This window comes from Ambystoma mexicanum, chromosome 11, assembly GCF_040938575.1.
Source record: "Ambystoma mexicanum isolate Mex_15411 chromosome 11, UKY_AmexF1_1, whole genome shotgun sequence".
Lineage (NCBI taxonomy): Eukaryota > Metazoa > Chordata > Amphibia > Caudata > Ambystomatidae > Ambystoma > Ambystoma mexicanum.
In genome coordinates this window covers 1,469,733,225-1,469,759,376 of record NC_090934.1, presented here as the reverse complement: position 1 = coordinate 1,469,759,376, position 26,152 = coordinate 1,469,733,225, and the positions used below count along the sequence as shown (strand labels likewise).

At 49.9% G+C, this 26,152-nt stretch overlaps 1 protein-coding gene across 4 annotated transcripts in view; it reads left to right on the top strand.

Annotated features, from left to right (window-relative positions):
• TP53BP1 (tumor protein p53 binding protein 1) overlaps positions 1-26,152 on the top strand; it is a 429,855-nt gene that overhangs the window by 28,809 nt on the left and 374,894 nt on the right. The gene's annotated exons all lie outside the window — the stretch shown is intronic.

Here is a 26,152-nt window from a genome sequence, read left to right as displayed (position 1 = left end):
ACCTGGCATCCAAGAGAGGAAAGAGTGGGGAGCAGATCACTGTATCTCAGGTAGCGCTGGGAGTGGACGGTCCGTGGACCTGGCATCCAGGGGAGGAAAGAGTGGGGATTAGATCACTGACTCTCAGGTAGTGTGGGGAGTGGAGGGTCTGTGGACCTGGCATCCAAGAGCGGAAAAAGTGGGGAGCAGATCACTGTATCTCAAGTAGCGCGGGTAGTCGACGGTCCGTGGAGCTAGCATCCAGGGGAGGAAAGAGTGGGGAGCAGATCACTGACTCTCAGGTAGCGTGGGGAGTGGAGGGTGCGTGGACCTGGCATCCAGGGGAGGAAAGATTAGGGGGCAGATCACAGACTCTCAGGTAGCGCGGGGAGTGGAGGGTGTGTGGACCTGGCATCCAGGGAAGGAAAGAGTGGTGAGCAGATCACCGACTCTCAGGGAGCATGGGGAGTGGAGGGTGCGTGGACCTGGCATCCAGGGGAGGAAAGATTAGGGGGCAGATCACCGACTCTCAGGTAGCGCGGGGAGTGGAGGGTGTGTGGACCTGGCATCCAGGGAAGGAAAGAGTGGGGAGCACATCACCGACTCTCAGGTAGCATGGGGAGTGGAGGGTGCGTGGACCTGGCATCCAGGGGAGGAAAGATTAGGGGGCAGATCACCGACTCTCAGGTAGCGCGGGGAGTGGAGGGTGCGTGGACCTGGCATCCAGGGAGGAAAGATTAGGGGGCAGATCACCGACTCTCAGGTAGCATGGGGAGTGGAGGGTGCGTGGACCTGGCATCCAGGGGAGGAAAGAGTGGGGAGCAGATCAGCGACTCTCAGGGCAACTGTCTATAATTATTGCCTTCACACACTTCTTTTGTTATAAATTGAGATTAATAATCCACTTTTCCTTGAAGGGGAAATATATTCCTAATATCCGATAGCGACCAACACCCAGTAAAATAATTCAGCGCATTAGCGTGGTGACGCTTTCATAATTTGATTGCACAAACCATCGGTGCCCAGAGCCAACACATGTTCCAGATGGCATATCCATGTACGCATTTCCGCCATCGTACCCCTAAAATGCCATTAATTCTTCCAATCATTATTATGTCGAAGGTGGTTAAACATTCCTTCAATGTTTTTCTCCCACAGTGGGACCAAGATCATCTGAGCCTGGGCCCATTTTTAGCTTAAACAGATATCGTTTGTTAGGTGTCAAAAAGTTTTGGTTTCACTGGTAAAACCAGACGTCCAGAGCGAGTCCCGCGAGGGAACCTCGTAATAGGGCGGAATGGGATTAACGGCGCCGGCACCATAACCAGCGCCGTTAATCCCATTCCGCCCACCTCGTAATGAGGCCCTGGGTCTCAGGAGGGGTGAGGGTGACTGAAAGCCCACAATGAGCACACACAGCAAAGGACACTACAAATCACTCCCATTCAGATGTATATTTTACAAATACATAACATTTATTCAAGGCCTTTGAATTCAAACACAAAGCAATTATCTTCAAACCAATACAACACTACTATAACACAGATATACCCTACCAAGTGGCCTAAAGGGTTAATGCACACTAATGAGTCCACAAGCGAGAAGGAAAGGGGCAAACATTGCAAATAGACTTTAGGCGGTTCTTCATCAATCAATCCCTACTAAGAGGCAGTCCCGTCCCTACGAGGAGTGGAGCCGAGCGTTCAAAGTACTTTCAGGGGCAGATGCTCGCAATGGTGCAGAGGAGCGAATACAGGGTTGGCTCCCTGCAGATGTAGATCTCTCCTGGGCATGCCAGCTTCAGGGGTCTGGACAGCAATGCCGTGCTGCTGATCCCGCCTTTCTTCTGATCCCGCCTGGTCTCCTCCTATTCTCTCCTCCCCTGCCACCCTGCTCGCACTTGAATCTTGCCCCTTCCTTTTTCTGGATCCTTCCCCACTGCCTGTTGTTACTAGTTCCTTTCCACATCCTTATGTTTGCATGTCTGCTGCCATTTCAGTTGGATTCCTGCTACCATCCCTCAGAGCCTCCACCTCAATCATCTGGCAAGAACATGCTGCTTCCCCGGTCAGTGTTTGCACTATCCTTGCATTACGGTAATCAGGGGAAGCAACCACGTGGTGTGGGGAGTCGGTCCGGTATCACCATGTTCTTGGGACTGCTGTCCCGGCTTCCTGTGTCAACCGCTCACTTTGGGAATAGCCCCTAAAACAACACGATGGATGAAGACGTGAAACAGGTACACAGTCAAAATGACATGCAGTTATTGACAAGTACTACGGTTGGAAAGGAGGTTGGGAGATACCAGGTATAAGGGTGCAGAAGAAGGAGACTGACACAAAGGTTGCATGATTGGGGTTAAAGCCTTTTATTCAAGTAGAAAGAACGAGAAATCTTACCAAACCCTATATTGGGGTTTGTGGGGGGCTTGAACTTCCCTACCTCAACTAAAGAGAAACGTTGACTGTTAGGGTGTCTTTCAAATCAAAAGTGTCCACAATCCTGTGCCAAGAAAACCTTCCTCCTATCCCTTACTCTACAAACTATAAAATAAAGCACTGTGGTATTGTCCCAGGAGAATTACTCCCTTCTCCTGGGTTTCAGGTCCTTGGCTTGTCAAAACCAGTTTTCATAGTCTTGTGTCTCAGACGTTATCAGGGGGAATGACCCCCTTCCCTGATGCCAAAGTTCTCCACACAACTTGTATTCTCCTTCTGGATGGACCAGAAGAATGCCCCCCTTCTCCTGGTATTTGGTGTCACAAAGCCCATGGGAATGTCTCCTTCCCCTAGGCTTGGTACAGTTCTCAACACAACCTTTTATACTCCTTCTGGATGATCCAGGACAATGTCTCCTTTCTCCTGGTATTTGGTTTCACACAGCCCGGCGGAATGTCTCCCTTACTCAGGCTTTGTAAAGTTCTCAACACAACCTTTTATTCTCCTTCTGGATGGACCAGGATAATGTCTCCCTTCTCCTGATGTTCGGTTTCACATAGTCTGGGAATATCTCCCTTCCCCAGGCTTGGTAAAGTTCTCAACACAACCGTTTATACTCCTTCTAGATGGACCAGGAGAATGTCTCCCTTCTGATGGTCAGTTTCACACAGCCCATGGGAATGTCTCCCTTCCCCAGGCTTCTGGATTTTCCTACTAGTCTGGTTTACCAAGAGAATGGCTTCATTCTCCTGGTATAAGTTACAACCAAGGTGAATCACTCTCTTCCCCTGGTCGCCTTTTTCTTCAATTTCACTCTTAATCTCAAGCTTGAGGAGGGGTCTGCGAGCCTTGATACTTTTCTTCTTTGGTCTGACTTTCTTGGTACACTTCCCTGCCAAGAACTGAAATGAGGAATAGGTATTGTGTTCTCTTATTTTGAGTTCCAGGCCCTGGCTTCTTTTTTTTCTTTGCTTTGGCCAACTTGACTCACTTTCCTGCCAAGTGCTTCCTTGAGGAAGATAACTCATGGTTTGGGTACGGTGTCTAATACTCCTTTGGTTGTCAGTCGGCTTTGCTCTACCCATGTCATGAGGGACCTTCCCTCTCAGATACTCTTTCTCTTGGTGAGGGTACCTAGCCCTCCTTTGGTTATCAGTTGGCTCTTCTCTGCCACTGTTGTGAGGGATTCTCCCTCCCTGGGTCTCTTTAATATGCCTCCTGTCCCTGTCGTGCCACCCATGCGTAGTGCTTGCCCAGAAGCTGTGGGATAACTGCTTGCACTCTCTTATTGACCCACCCAGCGTCCCCTTCAGATCTACCGTGCCACCCCTTACCCTTTCTGGGGTCTAGGCACGTCACTGGGGCTTCCTGGGCCAGCAGGCATTCAATTCTGCATCTGCTGCGTCTCATTTCCTCTGTGGCTCTGTGACAGCATTCCCGGTTGCCATACACATTCCTTCCTTCTTTCTTCAGCGACGAGCAAAGGTCTGTCCTGCAAACCCTCCAACTATAAGACACGGCTGACCACCAGCGTCCTTGGAGTGCTCTCCCTCCAGATCGGTAACGTGTATTTGAATCTTCTGTGCTCGCTGATCAGCACACCTGCAACCTGTGACCATCTCCCTGCGTTTAGCCCATTGTCGTGCAATGTTGCCAGCTGTCCCTAAGATCATTAGACCTTTGTTTCTTTCACAGGTCCAGTACTTTAAAGGATTTCAAGATATTCAGCCTTACCAGAGTACATAGGTCTAATGTCTGTAAAGAAGTTAAAAGAGGAAAGAGGAGCTGGAGTATGTGGGGTGAGATGTTTTCATAAGGGCGATACCCTAGATGTTTGTCCTTATCCCCAGAGTGGGAGTCCCTCCCCATGAGATCCTCCCACTTTCTACAACCCAAAGAGGGACTATCGGGTAGTAGCCTCACCTCCCTGGCCTAATGGCAAGGCGCTTCCCCTCAGGGAGAAGTGACAACACTTAGTGCTTCGTCCCACAGAACTCTCCTATGCCAGCATTGAGAAAGTGCAAAATGAAGTGCAGTTGGTTCCCACGTATCGGGAGCCTGAGCCTTACATATCATTGTGCCAGCAGGCACGCACGCTGAGTGATGGCAGGCCACTGCATGGGACTTAGACCGAGCATCAAAGTGCAGTTTTGTTTGAGGGCCACCCATGAGGGGAGTGGATGGGGGAGAACTTAGTTGATTACCAACTATTTTTGGTTCCCCAGACGCAGAAGTACCGGATCCATCCCTCTAGAACCACAGCCCCATCCCTCCAGGTGAACTCACCCTCTGCCCTCCATCCACACGCATGCCCCATCCATCCCTTCAGACCCACATGCAACCAACCTTCCCTCTAGGCTCACATGCACCACCATCCCATTCACACCTAGATGCCCCATTGCTCCCTCCAGACCTGCATACCCCACCTTGTCCATCCATACCCAGAGGCCCATCCATTAATTCCAGACTTGCATGCCCCAGCCCTCCATGCCCCCACTCAGAAATCACATACCCCGGCCCTACAGGCCCCATTCACAGTCAGATGCCCCATCTCTCCTTCCAAACACGTTCCAGATTTAAATGCCACTGTCCCCCCTCCGGACCCACGTGCAGGGTTTGAAATTGAGGGGAGCTGGGGGCTATTTAGCTGCTGCTTGGAGCCTAGAAGAGCCTGGTTAGCTTGACACCAACAGCTACCAGGAGCTACTTGTGACTCTGCAGGCCAACTGATGACTAACACACCTATGTAAATTTAACTCTGTGCATTTGGGATAGTTGATAACTAAACATCAGGACAAATCTATACAACATTTTAAAGCACAAGGGGTCATAAATAATGGACAAAGTGATAGGTTTGGATATTGTGTGGAAGATACATTTTCAGAATGCTATATACTTGCTCCTCGCACCCAGTGGTAGCTCCTGGTCACTGATTAATGCTGGTTGCCCAGGAGCTGCTTTTAGCTCCTGCTTACCTGATCTCAATTTCAATCCCTTCACATGCTATCATGCCTCCCTCCGAACCCACCATCCCTTCTACCGAACCCTAGCAAAGACGCCAACATACGTCCCTCCATAACTACACCAAGATGCTCCCTCTCTCCAGAGCCACACCCAGGTACTTCACCTCTACCTCCAGACTTGCACAGATGACGCCATTCTCCGTCTCTAGACCCACACCCGGATTACCCCATCCCTTCCTCAACACCCACATGCTCCCACGCTTCCTGCAGGCCAACATCCTTCACTCCAGACCTCCATATCCCATCCCTCCATTCACACCCAGATGCCCCCAAAGTTCCCACCAGGGTGCTTCAGTCCTCACTCAGACCCACCTACCCCATTATTCCCTAACATATCCCCATTACATGGCCCGTCCCTACATTCCAGATCCACGATGCCCCTCTGAAGCAGACCGCACCAAGATGCCCCATCCATCCAGTCCCATCCCATGATGCCCCATACTCCCTCCACATAGCCAGAGTCTCCTTCCTGCACTCCAGACCCACACCTCTATGCCCCTATCCCTCCATTCGCGATCCCAAGATGCCCCATCCCTCCAGATAAGTACTATGATGCCCCCCTCCTTCCACACATCCAGATGCCCCCATGTCACTCTCCATGCCCCATCCCTCGAATCCGGACCCCACCAAGATGCCCCATCTCTCCTTCTAGACCCAAACCTTGATGTCCCCATCCCTTGAGACTTACGCCAATGTGGCCCCAGATCCCATCAAGATGCCCCACCATCCCAGATCTCACCAAGATGCCCCGTCCCTCCAATCCAGACCCCACCAAGATGTCCCATACCTCCTAAACCACCCATACCACGATTCCCCCATTCCACCCTCCACACCCCATCTTGCCCTCCACTCCCCCTATATGCCCCAACCCCCTCCACACACTAAGCCCCATGCCACCCATACCCACACCAAGGTGCCCCATCTCTATATCTAGACCTATACTATGATGCCCCCTCCCTCCATACACCCAGATGCCCCATCATGCCCTCCAGACCCACACCAAGATACCCAACCATCCCAGATCCCACTAAGATGCCCCCGTCCTTCCAATCCAGAGCACCCCTTGATGCCCCATCCCTCTTCACAAACCAAGAAGCCCCACGCCACCCTTCATACCTACACCAAGATGCCCCCATTCCAGATCCCACCAAGATGCCTCTGTGCCACCCTCCAGACCCATACCATTATTGCCCATCCCTCCCTCCACACATTATCCTGCCCTTCACCCGCACCTTGATTACCCACCCCTCCATTCCGGACCCACACCAGTGTGCCCACATCCCTCGCTGCAGACCCACACCAGTGTTATTATTATGGTATTTGTTGAGCGCTGACCGAGCTTCGAGAAGCGATGGAGCACTTTACAGAGGTATTCTCCAATACAGATACATAGAGGAGCGCTTTACAGAGGTGAGCAAAATTACAGATGCATAACAGAGCGCTTTTCCGTGGTAGCAACAGAACAGATATACAGCGGGGTAGGATACAGAGGGGGATAGAGGAGGGGTACAGCTGTATAGGATGGCGGGGAGGGGAGGGACGGGCGGCATCTAGCGAGTCAGGTGGGGCAACGTGATGTCCTAGGTGTTGAGGAGGAGACACTGCTTGAAGAGGTTGGTCTTGAGTTATTTTCTAAATTGTAGGAGCGTGGGGGGGCGAGTCTGATGATGACAGGGAGAAAGTTCCATAGTGTCAGGGTGTTGGCAGAGAAGGCTTGTTTTCTGGTCCTTTCGTTTTTGCAGCAGTGGATTTCAAGTCTGCACGTCTCCTGGCTTCTAGTGGTGCGCTGTTCGCCATAGATGCAGACTTTCTCTGTGAGTTCGCTTGAGGGCGTCTGCCTTATAGATGATGCACTAAGCCTTGAAGGTGATTTGTGCGTGCAGTGGGAGCCAGTGAAGGTCATCCCTCCCTCCAGACCCCTTTACATTTACTTTACTTTAGTTTATTTGTAATGTGCAACCATGAACCCTCAGGCGTTAGAGCACAGACAAAGACAAGACAGACAAAAAAACTGCAAGAGGAGACGCTGAGAAGGAGGGTACATTTCGGAGAGAAGGGCTAACCCCAGTACCGGGTCAGTAGAACAGCAGCATCTTCAGTTCTTTCTTGAAGGTCGCCAAAGAAGTCTGTCCTCGCGCAGTGCAGGTAGCAGCAAATTCCATGACTTGGGAGCAGCAATGAAGAAGGCTCCATTCTGTACCTTCTTCATTCTGCATCTAGGCAGAAACAGAAAGTTCTGGTTGCTGGACCTGATGTTTCTGCAGTTAACCTTCTCCCTAATATGTTACCCCACAAAGATTTCCCCATCCCTCCATTCCAGACCCCACCAAGATGCCCCATTCCGCCCTCTAGATCATAACATGATGCCCCATCCTCCTACTAGCACACCACGATGCCCCATCCCACCCACTAGACCCACATGCAGATACCCCCATCCCACCCTCCTGACCCACACACAGATGCCCTCATTCCACCCACACCAAGATGCCCCATCCCATACTCCCAACCCACACCTAGATGGCCCATCCGACCCTCCGGACCCGCACATAGCTGCCCCATCCCACCCTCCTGAACCACACCTATATGACCTATCCGGCCCTCCAGACCAACACACAGATGACCGCATCACTCCATTACAGACCCCACCATGATGCCCGGCTCCCTCAGATCCAGAATCCAACAAGTGGCCCCCATCCCAACATGCAGACCCAGACCAAAGTGTCAAACCCTCCCCTAGATACACATCAGGATGCCCCCATACCTACATTCCAGACCCTACTAAGATGCCCCATCCCTCAGTTCAAGACCCACAACAAGTTGGCCCCATTCCAGATCCCACCAACCCTGCAAGCCAGAACCCAAGATGCCCCATCACTACCTCTAGACCCAAACCATGATGTCCCATCCTCCCTCCACACAGCAAGATGCATCCATCCAGTCCTCCAGGCTCACACTAATGTGTCCCCATCCCTCCCTCCAGCCCCACACCAATGTTCCCCATCCATCCCCCTCACACCCACACCAAGATGCCACCAACCCTCTATACCCACACCAAGATGCCACGCCCATCCCTCCACACAGAAAGCTGTCCCCATCATGTCCTGCAGACCCACACCTACATGATCCTTTTCCGCATCTAGCCAGACGGGAACTACCAATTGCCTCAGTGTACAGACTGTGTGCCCCAAGACTGTCACCGTTAGCCCTGCTAAAGTGAAAATCCACCCCATACATTACCACACTGCTCTTAATGCCTTTGCCTCCCATGCACTAAACAATAGGGCGAAATGTAACTGGCTGCCCTGCATCCATCTATACTGTTACCAATGTCACTGCCTGCCCTCCTCTAAACAATATTGTTGCAAATGTGTCTGTCTGCCCTACAACTAATTGCATTGATATGAATGTCATTGCCTGCTTTGCACAAAACAACAGTGCCGCTAAGGTGATCGCCTGCCCTGATTTTATTAATACTGCAGCAAATGCTAGTGCGTGCCCTACATCTAACGATGCTGCTTCAAATGTCATTGCTTGTCTTGTACCTAATAATACTGCGGTAAACGCCTACAACTGTAATGCCGATTGCCACATAAATGATGCCAAGTGCCCTGCTACCTATACTGCTAGCCCAGTGACTGACATTCCCAGTCCAGATAGGGATAGAATTTGCCCCATGTCTAATGATACAGATCCGATTACCACTGCCTTTACCAGGTATCAGGTCATATTATCCCCACCAATAATATCGCCATATATATGGTCGTCGGAAACGACCATAGGCAATATTATTAGTGGGGATCATTTATGGGGTAAATGGGAGCAGGGGTTGCGGGGGTGTCCCGCTCTCCCTTTAAAAAAATATGGGGGTTGCGGGTGTGTCCCCTCGCAGGTTCCATGGGTTAATATCGCCACAAAAAAACTGCGCCACTCTTGTATGGCGATATTTTAGCGGCGATATTAACACATCTAACCCTTTACCATTGATGCATCCAGCCATGACATGCTTAGTGTCCGGAAAGCCAACTATCTGATATAAATGCACCAAACCTATCAAGCTCTCTCTCAATTTCACCCTGGACAGTGCCCGCTCACTAACAGCCCATGCTCTTGACATCCATGACCGTCTCAAAACTATCAGGTCTGACCCGTTCTTGGCCCAATCGCAGGCAGAATGTGGCCTCCAGTGCGACTGCGACAGTGGCGCATTCCATGGCATCTGGCACAAGGAATGCCTCAATTTATGCAGCGCAAGTTACGGCGCCTGGCAAGCTGCAGGCCTACAGGTCCCCTGGTGCATAGAATGCAGGGTGGAAAAATGCCTAAACCTAAATCTAAGAGTGGAGCAAACGGCAACCATCAAATGAAAATAAGGCAGTCCAAGTGACGTTGTGTCAAATAAAAACGGCCTATACTAAGAGACCTATTGCCAAACCTTACAACTAATACCAAAAGAGTGTGGGATAGTTTTCAAGAAAAGAAAGAAGTGTTCCCAAATAATATGTCAGGATGCGGTAGTTTGGGTCTCCCTTCCCCACGTTTTGAGCACTGGGTAAAGTGGGATCTTGGAGCACAGCACACGCTTGAGCTTCCCCAGCACGAGACAACCGTTCTGCTTGCAGCTCTCAGGACCGTTAATGGCCGAATCTCGTTTCTCTTGAAAGTCTCTTGCCTTCGAGGAAAAACAAAGAGGTGATGGCTGGAAGGTTTAGAATGAATCTTAACGACTGGCAATGCTCTGGGCAACCCTCCAGACCACAGTTCTTCACCTGCCAAGCCATTACAGAAGGGGAAAGACCATATGTAAATCAGGCTTGGCCCCACCCCAAAAGGGGCAGTCCAGCCCGAACTGCTAGGCCACATCCCTTCTGCAAAAGACCACAAGCATCCCCAAATATGTTTCGCCCTTGTTGGGGCTCATCAGTGAGGAGTAGCTTGGGTCTCTAGGCCCAGCAGGCATGGGACCCACGTCTGGGCATACCCATCCCACTCGGGGTGACAAAGCAAAAACAAGAGGTGATAGCTGGAAGGTTTAGAATGAATCTTAACCACTGGCAATGCTCTGGGCAACCCTCCAGACCACCGTTCTTCGCCTGCCAAGCCATTACAGAAGGGGAAAGACCATATGCAAATCAGGCTTGGCCCCACCCCAAAAGGGGCAGTCCAGCCCGAACTGCTAGGCCACATCCCTTCTACATGAGACCACAAGCATCCCCAAACATGTTTCGCCCTTGTTGGGGCTCATCAGTGAGGAGTATCTTGAGTCTCTAGGCCCAGCAGGCACGGGACCGACAACTGGGTATACCCGTCCCACTCAGGGTGACAAAGCAAAAACAAGAGGCGATGGCTGGAAGGTTTAGAATTAATCTTAACCACTGGCAATGCTCTGGGCAACCCTCCAGACCACCGTTCTTCGCCTGCCAAGCCATTACAGAAGGGGAAAGACCATATGCAAATCAGGCTTGGCCCCACCCCAAAAGGGGCAGTCCAGCCCGAACTGCTAGGCCACATCCCTTCTGCACGAGACCACAAGCATCCCCAAACATGTTTCGACCTTGTTGGGGCTCATCAGTGAGGAGTATCTTGGGTCTCTAGGCCCAGCAGGCACCGGACCCACGTCTGGGCAAACCCGTCCCACTCGGGGTGACAAAGCAAAAACAAAGAGGTGATGGCTGGAAGGTTTAGAATGAATCTTAACCACTGGCAATGCTCTGGGCAACCCTCCAGACCACCGTTCTTCACCTGCCAAGCCATTACAGAAGGGGAAAGACCATATGCAAATCAGGCTTTGCCCCACCCCAAAAGGGGCAGTCCAGCCCGAACTGCTATGCCACATCAGGCCCTCTTGCCTTCGAGGGCCTGATGTGTTCAAATAACAAAACAAAAGAAGTTCCTTTAACCAAATGCAAGTTAGAGTAATAATGGTTCACCCCTGGGTCCCCCCTTCTGGGCGCTGTCCCTTCTCAATTTGTTTTCCACAAATTATATAATAGGTATTTTCTCAATGAACTTTGGGTGATAGCTTCCCCCCTGGATCTCCCTCATTCGGGCTCGGATCCTTCAAAAACTTCAAAGTCTTTTTAAACAGTTCCAGTGGACATCCTTCAGCTGGGTTCAACTTTGTCAACACACTGTTTCTCGGGACATTAGACTTTGCCCCTCTGTACTGGCATCCCTCCTTCTGGTTCACTCTTGCCGCCTCACTCTTTACTTTTGCCTTCACTTTCACCAATCTTAGCGGTGACAATCTTTCATACATGCCAACATTTCAACCCACCTGTGCGGGAGATTACGTCAGAAAAATCGGGGACCAAGGATTTTCCCATAGGAATGCATTGGGCAAGGATTTATTTTAGGCGGGAGAATGTGAAAAATAGCATTATTTGTCACTGAAAAATCGGGAGTATCCCACCTAAATTGGGAGGGTTGGCATGTATGATCTTTTCCCCCTTAGATCCCCCTCTGCCAGGCTCCGAGCCCTCTCGACTGTTAGCCTCCCTCCACTGGGTTCATTGTGGCTCTGGATTAGGGAGATAGTGGCTCACCCGTGGGTCCTCCTCTTACGGGAGCGGACCCCTCTTTATTTTCACATATATGGTGGGATTCCCTTCCCTTGCTTTCTCTCAATGCAGGATTCACTTCCCTTGCTTTTCTTAGCTGTCAGTGAATATAAAACGTGTGATTGTACTTGGATTTTGCTTGACCTCCGGTATGACCACTTTGGCCTGTTTTGGTGGCTCTCCTACGGCCTTCTGGGTTCGGTAGTTTCAATGAAGATACCCCTGGGGTGACCAGAGTCTTTCAAGTTAGCACCCCCTTGGTGCCGGTTCCCTCTGCAGCTGGTCTTCCCTTACACATTGTCACAGTTCTTTGAACTTCCTTCAAATTGCCACTTTGCGACTTTAATTCAACACAGCCCAGTTCTTATCAGTTCTCCCTTCGACTCACTCGCTGAGATGAACCGCTCAGCTTTTCTCTTCACTGGAGTCAAGGCCGGTACCAGGGTCACGGGAGCTTCCCTTGCTCCTGCTTATCTGCGTAGGCTTGCCCCGTGTACTGTTGACATCTGCTGCAAGATACTTGTGCTATTGATCTTGGTCTTATGTCCTTTTCCAGGAAGGTTCCGCAGACCTGGGACGACAAGCGCAAGGTTGCTTCTCTCCTCGACACCCTCTCGATTCCCGCTGCCTTTCTCCTTCTCTTGAACTTGCGTGCCTGGTTAGCTGTGCCGTTGTGCTGTCTGCCGTGCTCGTACTGCGCTCTCTTGCTCCACCTTTTATCCCTGTAAGGAAAATGAAGGGCTGTCAGGTGTGTGTGATTTAAGTCAATTGCCTGACTTTACCTGACCCTTGTGTCGAGACATGTCAGGTAAACAGGTTTATTACAAGTCCGTTGTGTTTTATGTTGGGAGAAAGTGTTCATGTCAGAAAAAGAGGGGGTTAGAGTTTCCATATATATTACGGGGTCGGAAGGGAAAGAGGTGTTACATGGAATTGTAACCCTAGCATTAGGGTTTGTGGCGATCTCAGAAGGGTAGGTTTTGGAGGGTTTGTGAAATAAGCAAGTGGGTTTGTGGGAATTGTGGTTGTTGTTTAAATTCGATTCTGGGATATATACTCATTGGGTGCAATCGGGTTTGGGACCTTAGAGGATTGGTCATGCACGGAGGGTTCATTGGATCTGGCTGGGGCAGCTTCAATGGGAGGAAGCGAGGCAGATTTATTATAACCCACAAAGGTCTTAGGGATCACGTCCTCCTCTCTTTCTTCCCCTCTGGTGCCATACCGTGTCTCACCTGAGGTGTTCTCCCAAGCATAACCCCAGGCTCCCCCACCCAGGTGATCTCCCTCCATTGTCTGCCCCAAAGTTCGGGATCTGAGAGCTCCAGCCCTTCCCTGGCCACCTGAATAAAGGATTCTCGTGGTTTGCTGAGGAGAATACCCTCAGATTTCTCACAGCGGCCACTGTGGTACAGTGCTTTTTAACTGTGATTTTTACAGTGAGCTTCCCTGCTATGTTCGTTCTGGTGCTTCCTTGTGGATTTACTGACCCGTTTTGTTTGCTGTATCGTTTGGTTTCTCCCCTCATCTGCTTCGATGCCTGGTATTACCTTGAACTACACTTTTTGGCATTTCAACCTGTACCTGTTTCCTGGACTGCTTGCTTCGATCCTGTACTGCTGTGGCCTATGGAATAACATTTTCCCTTTGACTTTCTGTGCATCATACATTACAGCTGTGGCAACTTGGAGTGTTTCTGCTACTTTGGTTTGTTTTTTCATCATTTTCTTTTCTTTTTCTTTCTAATTTTTTGGGAATTGGTGCATTATTGGACCTGATGTCGACATCATAGCCCGAAGATTTTTTGGGAGATTTGTTTTTCCATTTCGTTGTTCATCACCAAACTTGGGATTGGTTCTGAATTATTGCTACATTAACTTGTTTTGGCATTGAACGTTTTCTTCATCATGTGTATCTAGAACTGGAAGTACTTTATACCAACTTCCTTCTCTATCTTTAGATTGCGTCGTCATGTCGGACGGGTCAGGTTTATTACAACCCTTGGAGTATTCTGCCATCCTTCGTCTGCTGCCTTTTTTAAGCCTTCCCTAACACACTGTAAGATCACGAGTAGGAGCTGTTATTATCTCATTAGGTGCATCCATGTTATATAACAGACACCGTGTAGGAGTTGGGGACAAGGGAAAGGGTGGTGGTGATTCTATTGTTTAACGTGAATAAGTGATGGACATTCCTTATGTTTTGTTTTCTCTTGCTTTGCTGGTTGCTCCTGCCTTTTTACCTGAGCCCCTAGCCTGTCAAGTGTTTTATATTATGCAGGCTGTGCTCGTGAGGGGAAAGGAGCCCCCAATGGTTGCTTTTGGTGACTGGGGTTATCAAGAGAAGAACGCGTTCTTGACAATAGCAGACAACCTTGACGCACTTGCGATCATGGAAACATGGCTCAACGCAGCTGCTGGTCACTCCCTCTCTCTGGCGATCCCTGCTGGATACACCATCGCCAGGAATGACAGACTCAAAGCCAGCGGCGCAGGAGCTGCCGTTATAGCAAAAGACTACCTTTGCACAAAGCCATTCGACAGCTCCATTAAGGACTGCAACCTCATTTCTGTGAAGCTGTCTACCTCCCCTTCTACCACAATCACAGTCCATGCTATCTACCACCCACCTGGTCCTACCCTAACCTTTGAAGGAGACCTTCTACACATGATAGGTGACAACATCAAACCCTTATCAAGAGTTATCCTCCTTGATGACCTGAACCTGGTCTTGAACAACCCCACCGACCCACAAATCCTCCCCCATGGCCAACTCACTGAATGCCCTTGTGTTCAGCCACCGCATCAGTGCACCCAGCCATGTCAAAGGCCTCACCCGGAACTGGGTCGCAGACCTCAAATGCCCTATCACCATTAGATCCAACGCTGCATGTCCATGGTCTGACCATTATATCCTTGCCTTCGCTATCTCACTCTGCTACCATACCAAACCACTACTATATCACTACTGCCAACCATGGCACATAGCTCATGTTAACTTACCAAGTATTACATCCTACCTTACCTCAATGTACTCACACAAGAGCACCCCTAGCACTTAAAAAAGCTAAACCAGGAGACACATCAACTCCTGGTTCACCTTTGACCTCCTTAAACTCCGAGCAAAACAAATGACTTGCTGAAACATCCTGGAAAAAAACTCAAAAACGCCAAATCTGACACTAGAGAATTATTCACCATCCTCAAGGAGCTGGAAACTCATAGCACCCCACCTTCTGCCCCTATGAAAGACAAAGTATGGTGTACCAATATTCAAAATGCTATGCTACAAACAATTGACACCCTACATAAATCAATTCTTACCAGATGATCCTCTTTGAAACCTTCTACCAACACTACCAGAGGATAGCTCAGGGGCAACGTGCTCGCCTTGAAAGCAAGACGACGCAGAGCAACATAGGTTCGATCCCCGGGTCCGCGCTTAGAAACCTCTGGGTATTAAGCGCGTTATAAAATAACCTATCATATCATATCCCACCCATGACCAATAGCTTCAGCATCCCACTGTTCTGCTTCCATAAAGTCACCAAATTGGAAACACTTCACATCTGAAAGTCTCAAAGCCTCAAGATGTAAAGGCGATGTCTGCCCTGCCACTCTCATCAAAGATTGTGCGGAAGCCCTTAGACCCTTCATCACAGCTTTCATAAATGCCTCTTTCAAGGCAGACACAGTCCCATCCAGCCTTAGGAAGCCTGGGTTCTCCCCCTACTAAAAACACCTACCCTTGACCCTGCCCTTCGAAACAACTACCGGCCGATCACCACAGTCCACGTCTTACTAAAAATCCTGGACATAGCAGCCTATGTCCAAATTCAGCACCACCTGGAAACCAACCACATCCTGGGAGTCCGACAGTGTGTCTTCTGTCCAGGCCACGACTCTGAGTCAGCACTCCTAGACCTCAAATATCAGATTGATGAGTTCAGGGATGAAGGGAAACCTGCCCTGCTACTTTTCCTTGACCTGTCCGCAGCTTTCGACCTAGTCGTCCACAAAATTATTTTCCATCATCTGACCACCTCAGTGTCATTCTCACCTGAAGCTATGACCTGGATTGCCTCTTTCTTAGAAGGAAGAGCTATGAGGGTCTTCGTGTCAGTAGCGCGCTTGCCCTCGTAGTGTAGCCGAGGAATTCTTCTCGCCAATCTACCGAACTAGTTGATACAATGAACAACCAGAACAATTGATTGGCGGAAAGATGGAATGCCAACGAAGAACCCAGAACCGCATGGAACAGGATACTGGGACGAGACGTCTTCTCAAGGTGTACAGGCAAGACCCCCAGACAACTGCAATAAGAGCAACAATCACAATGGTGCAATTTTATGCCAAAATGCAGACATCAAAAGAGAAACCAACCACTAACCTGTGCAGTTCTTCAGAGTGTCAGAATATCCCCAGGAAGGAGAAGAAGTAATGTGGAAGTGTTCGTGGCAAACCCAAATACGAAATGACAAGGAATCAACCAGAAGTGAAGGCAAAGCAGGAAACAGGAGGCGGATCCAAGCAGATGTCCAAAGAGCAACACCTAACCCGACGGCACGAGGACGCCTAAAGGTACATTTAAGGCAGTCTCTAGTCCGTGTACCAGTGGTGCAAAGTTCCAATGCAGGAGTGGAAACCGTAAGCGGGAAACAGTACAAAAAGCTGGCCGGCAAGGTATAGTAAGTCCAGTGGCAGTCCGAGGTCGAAGAGCAGGGCTGGCAGCAAAAGTACAAAGGAGTAAGCAAGGCAGGTCCGTTGACGGTCCGAGGTCGAAGAGTAGGGCTGGCAGAAAAAGTACAAAGGAGTAAGCAAGGCAGGTCCGTTGACGGTCCGAGGTCGAAGAGCAGGGTTGGCAGCAAAAGTACAAAGGAGTAAGCAAGGCAGGTCCGGTGGCAGTCCGAGGTCGAGGAACACGGGGAAAACAAGGCAGAAAAGACAAGAACCTGGATACGAGGAAATGCAAGCCGCTAGAATACAAGATTCAGAAGCGCCGGCAAAACGTACAGGCGTGGCATAAATAGGAATCACATGAGCACAATACGTCCTTCAGCGTGCACGGCGAAAACTGAAAGCCGTGAGAGGACGCCATCGTCTCCATGCCAACTTCCAAGCTCCCGGCAGACAAGGTCTTAAAGGGACCGTAACCACTGTTCGTCGGCAAATACGAGATCCATAAGTATTAGGTCTCGTGGAAGCCGTGGAAGCCGGATAATTACGGCGTCCTAACACCGATGAGTTCTGCCAATACTTGACAGTTTCCTTCCCCAAAGAGGCCCCCACATTCCGAGATTTCCAAAAACGGGACAACAAAAGCGGGGCATGTATGTTCTCATATGGTTCCCAGGTGCGATCCTCCGGACCATAACCCTTCCAGTCAACATAGTAGAGTCTTTTACCGTTCCGAACCTTGGTGTCCAAGATCGCTGAAACCTCGTACTCCACAGCACCCCGAACCCTAACAGGCGGAGGATGAGAGGGGAGACGGGTATCATGACGGCACGGTTTAATCAAAGACACGTGGAATACTGGGTGAAGTTTCCACGAACGTGGGAGAACCAAACGCACCACTGCCGGGTTAATGACATGCGATATAGCATATGGACCGACAAAACGTGGGAGTAACTTCCTCTGACCAGGCAGGCGTAAATTGCGAGTTGATAACCACACGTTCATGCCCGGGTGATATACCGGAGCGGGGGTACGATGCCGGTCTGCATAAAGCTTGGTCCTGTTCTGAGCCTCCACCAACTGTCTTTTGACCTGGACATGGGTGCCGGAAATGTCCCTAACACAGGCAAGAGCAGCAGGGTTATGAGTCGGCAATTCAGGGGCAAGAGGCAAGGAACGTGGATGTTGTCCATAAAGGGCAAAGAAAGGAGAAACCTGTGTAGCAGTGCGGAGCGAATTGTTATAAGCAAATTCAGCCATTGACAGTACAGAAAGCCAATCGTCCTGGCGCTGGAAGATAAGACATCTTATATACTGTTCCATAGTGGCATTCAGACGTTCGGTCTGCCCATCCGTCTGAGGATGGTAGGCGCTCGAAAACCGAGCTTCAATACCTAAAGCAGCTGACAAGGCTCTCCAAAAGCGTGAAGTAAACTGAGGACCGCGGTCGGAGATGATCATAGAAGGAAGACCAAACAACCTAAAAACGTTCCGCAGAAAGAGATCCACCAGTTTAGGAGCAGTAGGGATCCCCTGACAAGGTACAAACAGTGCCATTTTAGTAAAATAGTCGATGACCACCCAAATAGTGTCAAAACCTTCCACCACAGGTAGTTCCACAACGAAATCCATGGAAATGGAGGACCAAGGGCGATCTGGAAGAGGCATAGGTTGTAGCAAACCCACGGGTTTGCCATGTGATGTCTTACACTGAGCACATACCGAACATGTATTTATGTAATCAGTGACATCCTGCAATAAAGATGGCCACCAACACCATCTTTTTAGTAGATCAACCGTCTTCCTAATACCTGGATGAGCAGCCAGAGACGAATCGTGACACCATTGTATAGCAGTACGTCGCGTCCCCGGAGTAGGCAGGAATATTTTACCCTGGTTATAGGGTAATGAATTTACGATCTCCAGTCTGTATTTGGCTACTTCTGGCGGATCGTTTCGAAGCCATTCCTGTATAAAGGACTTAAGTGACGGACTTAAGGAGCAACCACACACCACCTGAGTGGGTAACAAAGGTGCACCAGTGGCGTGAGAGGATTTGGCGGGTCCATGTAGACGAGAGAGAGCATCCGCTTTAGAATTCTGAGAACCAGGACGATAGGAAATAGTGAAATCAAACATTGAAAAGAACTCATGCCAACGAGCATGCCGTGCAGTAGTGCACTTCACTGAGTGAAGAGCCAAGAGATTCCTATGATCCGTGAACACCTGGACAGGCACTCGAGAACCCAACAAATGATGCCTCCAAACCCAGAAGGCGTCCCTGATAGCCAACAATTCGCGCTCAGTGATAGTATAATTCCTTTCATAAGGCGTTAACTTTCTCGAATGAAAGGCTACTGGATGTAAACCTGCATCATCTGGGCAATGTTGAGACAGGATAGCACCCAAAGCGACATCCGAAGCATCAGCCTCGACTATGAACGGTTGGGTTGGGTCCGGATGCTGGAGCACAGGTGCTGAGGTGAATGCGGACTTCAGGCAATCAAAAGCCTGTTGAGCTTCCCCATTCCAATGAAAAGATCTCTTAGAGCTAGTCAGAGCCGGAAGGGGACAAACAATGGCTGAAAAGTCTTGAACAAAACGTCTGTAAAAGTTCGCAAAGCCTAAAAAGGATTGTAACGCCTTCAGATTGTTGGGAACCGGCCAATCCAGAATGGCAGATACCTTAGATCTGCTCATCTTGACCCCTTTGTTGGTGATGTTATAGCCAAGGAATTCAACCTCTTGTACGTGGAAGAGACACTTTTCCAGTTTAGCATACAGATGATTGTCCCGGAGACGTTGTAAGACTCTACTGACATGAACAACATGGGTTTCATGATTGGGGGAGTAGATCAGGATGTCATCTAGATAAACAATCAAATATTGATCCAACATGTCATGAAAGACTTCATTGATGAAGAACTGGAAAGTGGCCGGGGCGTTATTTAGACCAAAGGGCATTACAGTGTATACGTATAGACCGTATTTTGTTTTAAAGGCGGTCTTCCATTCGTCCCCTTCACATATGCGTACAAGGTTGTACGCCCCACGTAAGTCTAGCTTAGAAAAGACCTTGGCCGAGCCGAGCTGACCGAGCAAGACTGATATCAGGGGAATCGGGTATTGGTTCCTGACCGTAACAGCATTCAAGGCCCGATAATCAATGCAAGGGTGAAGGTCTCCTTCCTTCTTCGGAACAAAATACAGAGGGGAAGCTGCCGGAGAACGCGAAGGCCGAATGAAGCCTGATTTTAAGGATTTGTCGATATATTCTTTAAGGATGACATCCTCCTTGGGTGTCAACGAATACATTCGACCAGATGGTATCTTGGCCCCTGGAACCAATTCTGTAGGACAATCAAAAGGCCTGTGGGGAGGAAGGATTTCTGCCCCACTTGTGTCAAAGACATCCAGATATTCTCGATACTCTGGGGGTAATTGAGTGTTAATAACAGCCCCTATCGTGGAGGCAGAATCCATGAGTGCATGGCTTGGGCTAGAGGTTTTCTGAACTGATGTCAAACAGAACTGGTCACAATGTTCTGAAAGGAAGCTCACTTCCCCCGACTGCCAATCCACCACGGGTTTGTGTAGTTTCAACCAAGGAAGCCCCAGGATAACTTTAAGCTGTGGGGCGGCAATCAGATCAAAAGAGATTTCTTCAGTGTGCCCACATTCCGTCCTCATGACCAAAGTAGTAGTATGCTCAGTTACAGGACCAGAAACCAGGGATGAGCCATCGACCGCATTCACGACCTCGGGGCAGTCTTTGGAAACAATCTGTATACCCAGCTCTCAAGCATAAGCACCGTCAATATAGTTACCCATGGCACCTGAGTCCAAAACAACTGGAACCACCCGCCTACCGAGGGAGGTGGAAGCAAGAGTAACGGATAAACAGTAGGGTGTAGACATGAGGGGGTCACTGCAAGAACCACCCGGCAACTGAACCCCCTCTATTGCCGGGCTTTCGCGTTTCCCTGTTTCTTAACAGGTTTCTTAGTGCATGATCGTAGTAAATGATCCGATGACCCACAATAGAAACAAAGGCCATTCTTCTTTCTGTGTTCCCTTGTTTCTGCTGACAAAGGTCCCCGCAATGCTCCGATTTGCATTGGTTCTGAGGACCCGGTGGCAGGAGTGGAAGTGGTGGTCGTAAGAGGAGGAAGCGGCCTCCGTTCCCCCCTTCTCTCTGCTTGTCTAGAGTCAATCTGCAGTACCAAGTCAATCAACTCAGGGAAAGCGGTAGGGATTACAGGTACTGTGGATAGAGTATCCTTAAGGGAATCAGACAACCCTTTATAAAATAGGGATGCCTTCTTCTCCTCTGGCCAATTAGTTTCGGCAACCAATTGATTAAACTTGGCTAAGTAAGCCAAAAGGGTAGAAGTCCCCTCTGTAAGGCCAATAATTGTAAGTCGGTGGCTTGCGTGGCATACCGCGTATCAAAAACCCGACTCATAGCCTCAATCAAAGCGTCACAATTGTACAAGAGGTGACTGCCCTCTTCCAGTAGTGGATTGGCCCATGCCGCCGCCGTACCACCCAAGTGTGACAACAAGAAGGCCGCCTTTGTGGTAGAATCCGGAAACGAGGCTGGTCTACATAGAAAGTGTAACCTACACTGGTTAAGGAAGGTTCGGTAGGCCTTAGGGTCACCTAAAAACCGCTCTGGCGGAGCCAGGGGAAACTGAGAAGTCATGTACACTGGCCCAGTGTCAGAACGGGCAGGAGGTAGCCCAGAACCCGATGCCACAGCGGGCGAAGGCGCCCCGGCACCGGTGGGCTGAAAACCAGCCTGCAGCTCATCAATGCGTCTTTCGGTGGCAGCATGGGCATTAGCCATTTCATTGCGTAAATCTGCCACCAGTTGCATGATGGCTGTCAAAGACTCATTGGCATCCATTTATATAGAAGGCTTCTGAATATGTCAGTAGCGCTCTTGCCCTCGTAGTGTAGCCGAGGAATTCTTCTCGCCAATCTACCGAACTAGTTGATACAATGAACAACCAGAACAATTGATTGGCGGAAAGATGGAATGCCAACGAAGAACCCAGAACCGCATGGAACAGGATACTGGGACGAGACGTCTTCTCAAGGTGTACAGGCAAGACCCCCAGACAACTGCAATAAGAGCAACAATCACAATGGTGCAATTCTATGCCAAAATGCAGACATCAAAAGAGAAACCAACCACTAACCTGTGCAGTTCTTCAGAGTGTCAGAATATCCCCAGGAAGGAGAAGAAGTAATGTGGAAGTGTTCGTGGCAAACCCAAATACGAAATGACAAGGAATCAACCAGAAGTGAAGGCAAAGCAGGAAACAGGAGGCAGATCCAAGCAGATGTCCAAAGAGCAACACCTAACCCGATGGCACGAGGACGCCTAAAGGTACATTTAAGGCAGTCTCTAGTCCGTGTACCAGTGGTGCAAAGTTCCAATGCAGGAGTGGAAACCATAAGTGGGAAACAGTACAAAAAGCTGGCCGGCAAGGTATAGTAAGTCCAGTGGCGGTCTGAGGTCGAAGAGCAGGGCTGGCAGCAAAAGTACAAAGGAGTAAGCAAGGCAGGTCCGTTGACGCTCTGAGGTCGAAGAGCAGGGCTGGCAGCAAAAGTACAAAGGAGAAAGCAAGGCAGGTCCATTGACGGTCCGAGGTCGAAGAGCAGGGTTGGCAGCAAAAGTACAAAGGAGTAAGCAAGGCAGGTCCGGTGGCAGTCCGAGGTCGAGGAACACGGGGAAAACAAGGCAGAAAAGACAAGAACCTGGATACGAGGAAATGCAAGCCGCTAGAATACAAGATTCAGAAGCGCCGGCAAAACGTACAGGCGTGGCTTAGATAGGAATCACATGAGCACAATACGTCCTTCAGCGTGCACGGTGAAAACTGAAAGCCGTGAGAGGACGCCATCGTCTCCATGCCAACTTCCCAACTCCCGGCAGACGAGGTCTTAAAGGGACCGTAACCACTGTTCGTCGGAAAATATGAGATCCATAAGTATTAGGTCTCGTGGAAGCCGTGGAAGCCGGATAATTATGGCGTCCTAACACCGATGAGTTCTGCCAATACTTGACACTTCGCTGAAAATGCAAGTGCTCCACCAGTTCCAATTAAATGTGGAGTTCCACAAGGACCCTCTGTCCCTCCCATGCTTTATTACATATTTACTAAACCACTCTTGAACCTCCTGGACTCCTTCGGCATAGCCTACACTAACTATGCCGATGACAGAAAAATTCTTCTGCCCGCATCAGGAATCTATTCTAATGATGCAGACAACTTGAGCTCAGCCTATGCGACCATCCAAGCTTGGATGGCAACGCATGGCCTTTGTCTGAATGACGAGAAGACCAAGGTCCGTCTGGTTGGACCCTCAACGTTGCAAAAATAACTCGACCCACAGTACTCAGTATTCAACATCGACAGCACTCAGATCACTGTCTCCCCTGAAGTGAAAACTTTGGGAGTATACCTTGATACTACCCTATCACTGACTCGCCAAGTGAATGCAATTTCCTCCTCAGCAGCATACACAACCAAATTCATAAAGGCTGCCAGACCTTTCCTATCTACTGTGAGCTGCCTAACTATTGCACGGGCAGTGGTAGGTGTCATGCTAGACTACTGCAATGTACTCTTCGCTGGTACGTCTGCGCACAACAAACAGAAACTAGATGATCCAAAATAAGGCCCTTGGACCGGCATTAAACATTCCTAAAACTGAACACATCCCAGCTGCCCGGAGAGCCATACACTGGCTCCCAATCCAAGAAAGGATTATGTTCAAGACCCTCTCTATCACCCACAGGTGCATCTCCAGATCTGCCCCGCCCTACTTTTCCCAGAAAATCACCAAGAGCCTCTCATCTACGCCCACTACAACACCTTACTCGCATCGGCTGGTATAGTCCAAAGTTAAACGCTCCAAAGCGGGAGGCTCAAACTTTACATCTATTGCAGCTAAACAATGAAACTCCTTCCCTCATGCGCTGAGAGCTGAAGAACCTTACTGGGTTTTCCATAGGTCTCTTGAAACCTGCTGTTTTCAAAGCGTATGACCTCATGCCTTGCCTGATCCTCCTTCCCTACTTCTGCATGTAACGCACCACCTTTTGTATGTATGCAGCTGTTTATCTCTCTGTTTGTAAGCATCAATTGCCAAAGGGCCACATGTAACTGGTTCCTGCAATAGTGCATTGATGCCTTTGGGTTTTGTGCGATTTATAAATGAACACATACATCGAATAATTGACCCATCACTCCCTCCAGACTCACACTGTGCCCTCATCCCTCCCTCCAGACCCACACCAATGTGCCCCATACCTTCCATGAGACCCACACCAATGTGCCCCTATTGCTCCCTCCGAACCCACCAATGTGCAACTATCCCTCCCGATCCACCCCAATGTGGCCTCATACCTCGGTCCAGAATCACACTAATGTGCACCCATCTCTCCCCCAGACCCACACCAAGGTGCCCCTATCCCTGCCTCCAGACCCTAACCAATGTGCCCATATCCATCTCCGCAGACCCACACCAAAGTGCCCTTATCCCACCCTCCAGACCCACATCAGTATGTCCCCGGACCTCCAGACCCACCGAAATGTGCACCTACCCCTCCCTCCAGACCCACACCAATGTGCCCCTATCCCTCCATACCCACATAAGCATACCCCTAGCCCTCCCGACCCACACCAATATGCCTCAATCCCTCCATTCAGACCCCACGAAGATGCCCCATCCCTGGCTCTAGACTCATATAGTGCTTCATTTGTGGGGGTGTTTGCCAGGTCTCAGTGCTGGTACTTATTTTTGTGCCCCTGAACTTTTTGTTTCAGACTCACTTTAATTATGAAGTGGCGATAGTCAGTGCATCTATCTACCACAATGCGCAGGTGCAAGCTGTAGCGCATACATGCCAACCCTCCCGATTTAGGCGGGAGACTCTCGATTTTCGAGTGAAAAATACTGCTATTTTTCATGTTCTCCCGTCTAAAATAATTATTTCCTGAATGCATTCCTATGGCAAAATTGTTATCCCCCGATTTCGCTGTAGAAATCTCCCTCTCAGCCGCTTCAGAATGCTGGCATGTATGGGCATAACCCCAAATATGTCGCACCACAGGGAGCAGCTATGTGCAGTGGCTGCAGTTGTGGGAGACTGTGACTGTTCGTGCTGTCGAACCACGTCCCTCCCCTGTACCTCCACACTCTCCTCACCTGAACTTCCCGAGTTGTCTGTGTCTTGTAGGTTCCGCCGACTCAGGTAGTCTCTTTCCTTTTTTAGGGGCACTTGCCTGTCACGGAAAGAAGCCACAGTGACCGCTGAATGGACAGCAGTTCCGGGACTCCTTTTCCGGAAACAAGCCGAAAAAAGGGAAAAACCCACACGGGGAAAAAACCCTTGAGGATGCAGAGTGACCGTTGCAGTCTGGAAGATCCACGCAGGCAAGGCTGGAGAAGACACAATCCAAAATGCAGGTAAGGTGGAGTACAGAGAAATTCCAACGAAGATGAGACCGGTAGCTTAAGGGTCGAGAAGTACTCCGTAGGAAGGCGGGGCAGTCCTATGAAGTAGGAGCAGGCAGCTGTGAAAAGGTGGCTAGTAGGTACTGAGTGGACCGAGGAACACGGCCCAGAGAAAGGAAGCAAACAGTTCCCAGAAAAGGAGAAAAGCAGCGGGAGGAGAATGCAGGAGAACCTTACCACCGCGGAGAGAGGAGCGGCCAGGGAGGATAAGGGAGAAAAAACACACGCCGCCGAGGCAGCGACCGCGAGGGAAGAGGAGGGAGAAAGGGTACCGCGAAGGAAGCGGCAGAGGAGGGAGAAAAGACAGGAAAATAGAATCGCTAGGAGAGCGACACTAGCAGGCACCAAGATCCGCTTCGAGAGCCGAGGCAGGCGGAAGGATCAAGAGGGGCCCAAGCAGAGCGAAGGAACCAGGAGCGCTGGAGCGAAATCAGCGAGGGTTGAAACGCAGCGACTTCCGGGTTGAGGGAGAAGATAACACCCGGCAGCCCTGCGTCCGGCCAATGGGCCCGGACCAGAAACAAAGGAAGGACTAAAAACCCTTTTGTCCGGTTTGCAGTCTCCAACGTGGAAGAAGCCGCCAATTGCAGCTGTGGTGGCGGATGACAGAGACTGCCCAACCGGAGTGTCACAGCAGTGCTAAAAAATATTTGGGCCCTGGCACTTTATTTTATTTACGAATTAAGCACTGGAACCATACTACATTGCCCCATCCTTCCTCCACAGAACAAGATACCCCATCCCCCTTGCAGATCCACACCAAGATGCCCATGTGCATAGCTCCCAACCTTTTGTCACCAAGCCGGGTGAAAACACCCGATTTTGGTTATGGCGGGTGAGAGGCCCATAGAAGTGAATGGGCATATGAGGGACTTGGCGGGTGATTCATCTGCTTTCAAGGCGGGTGACACCAGCCTAAAGCGGGCGAGTTGAGAGCTATGCATGTG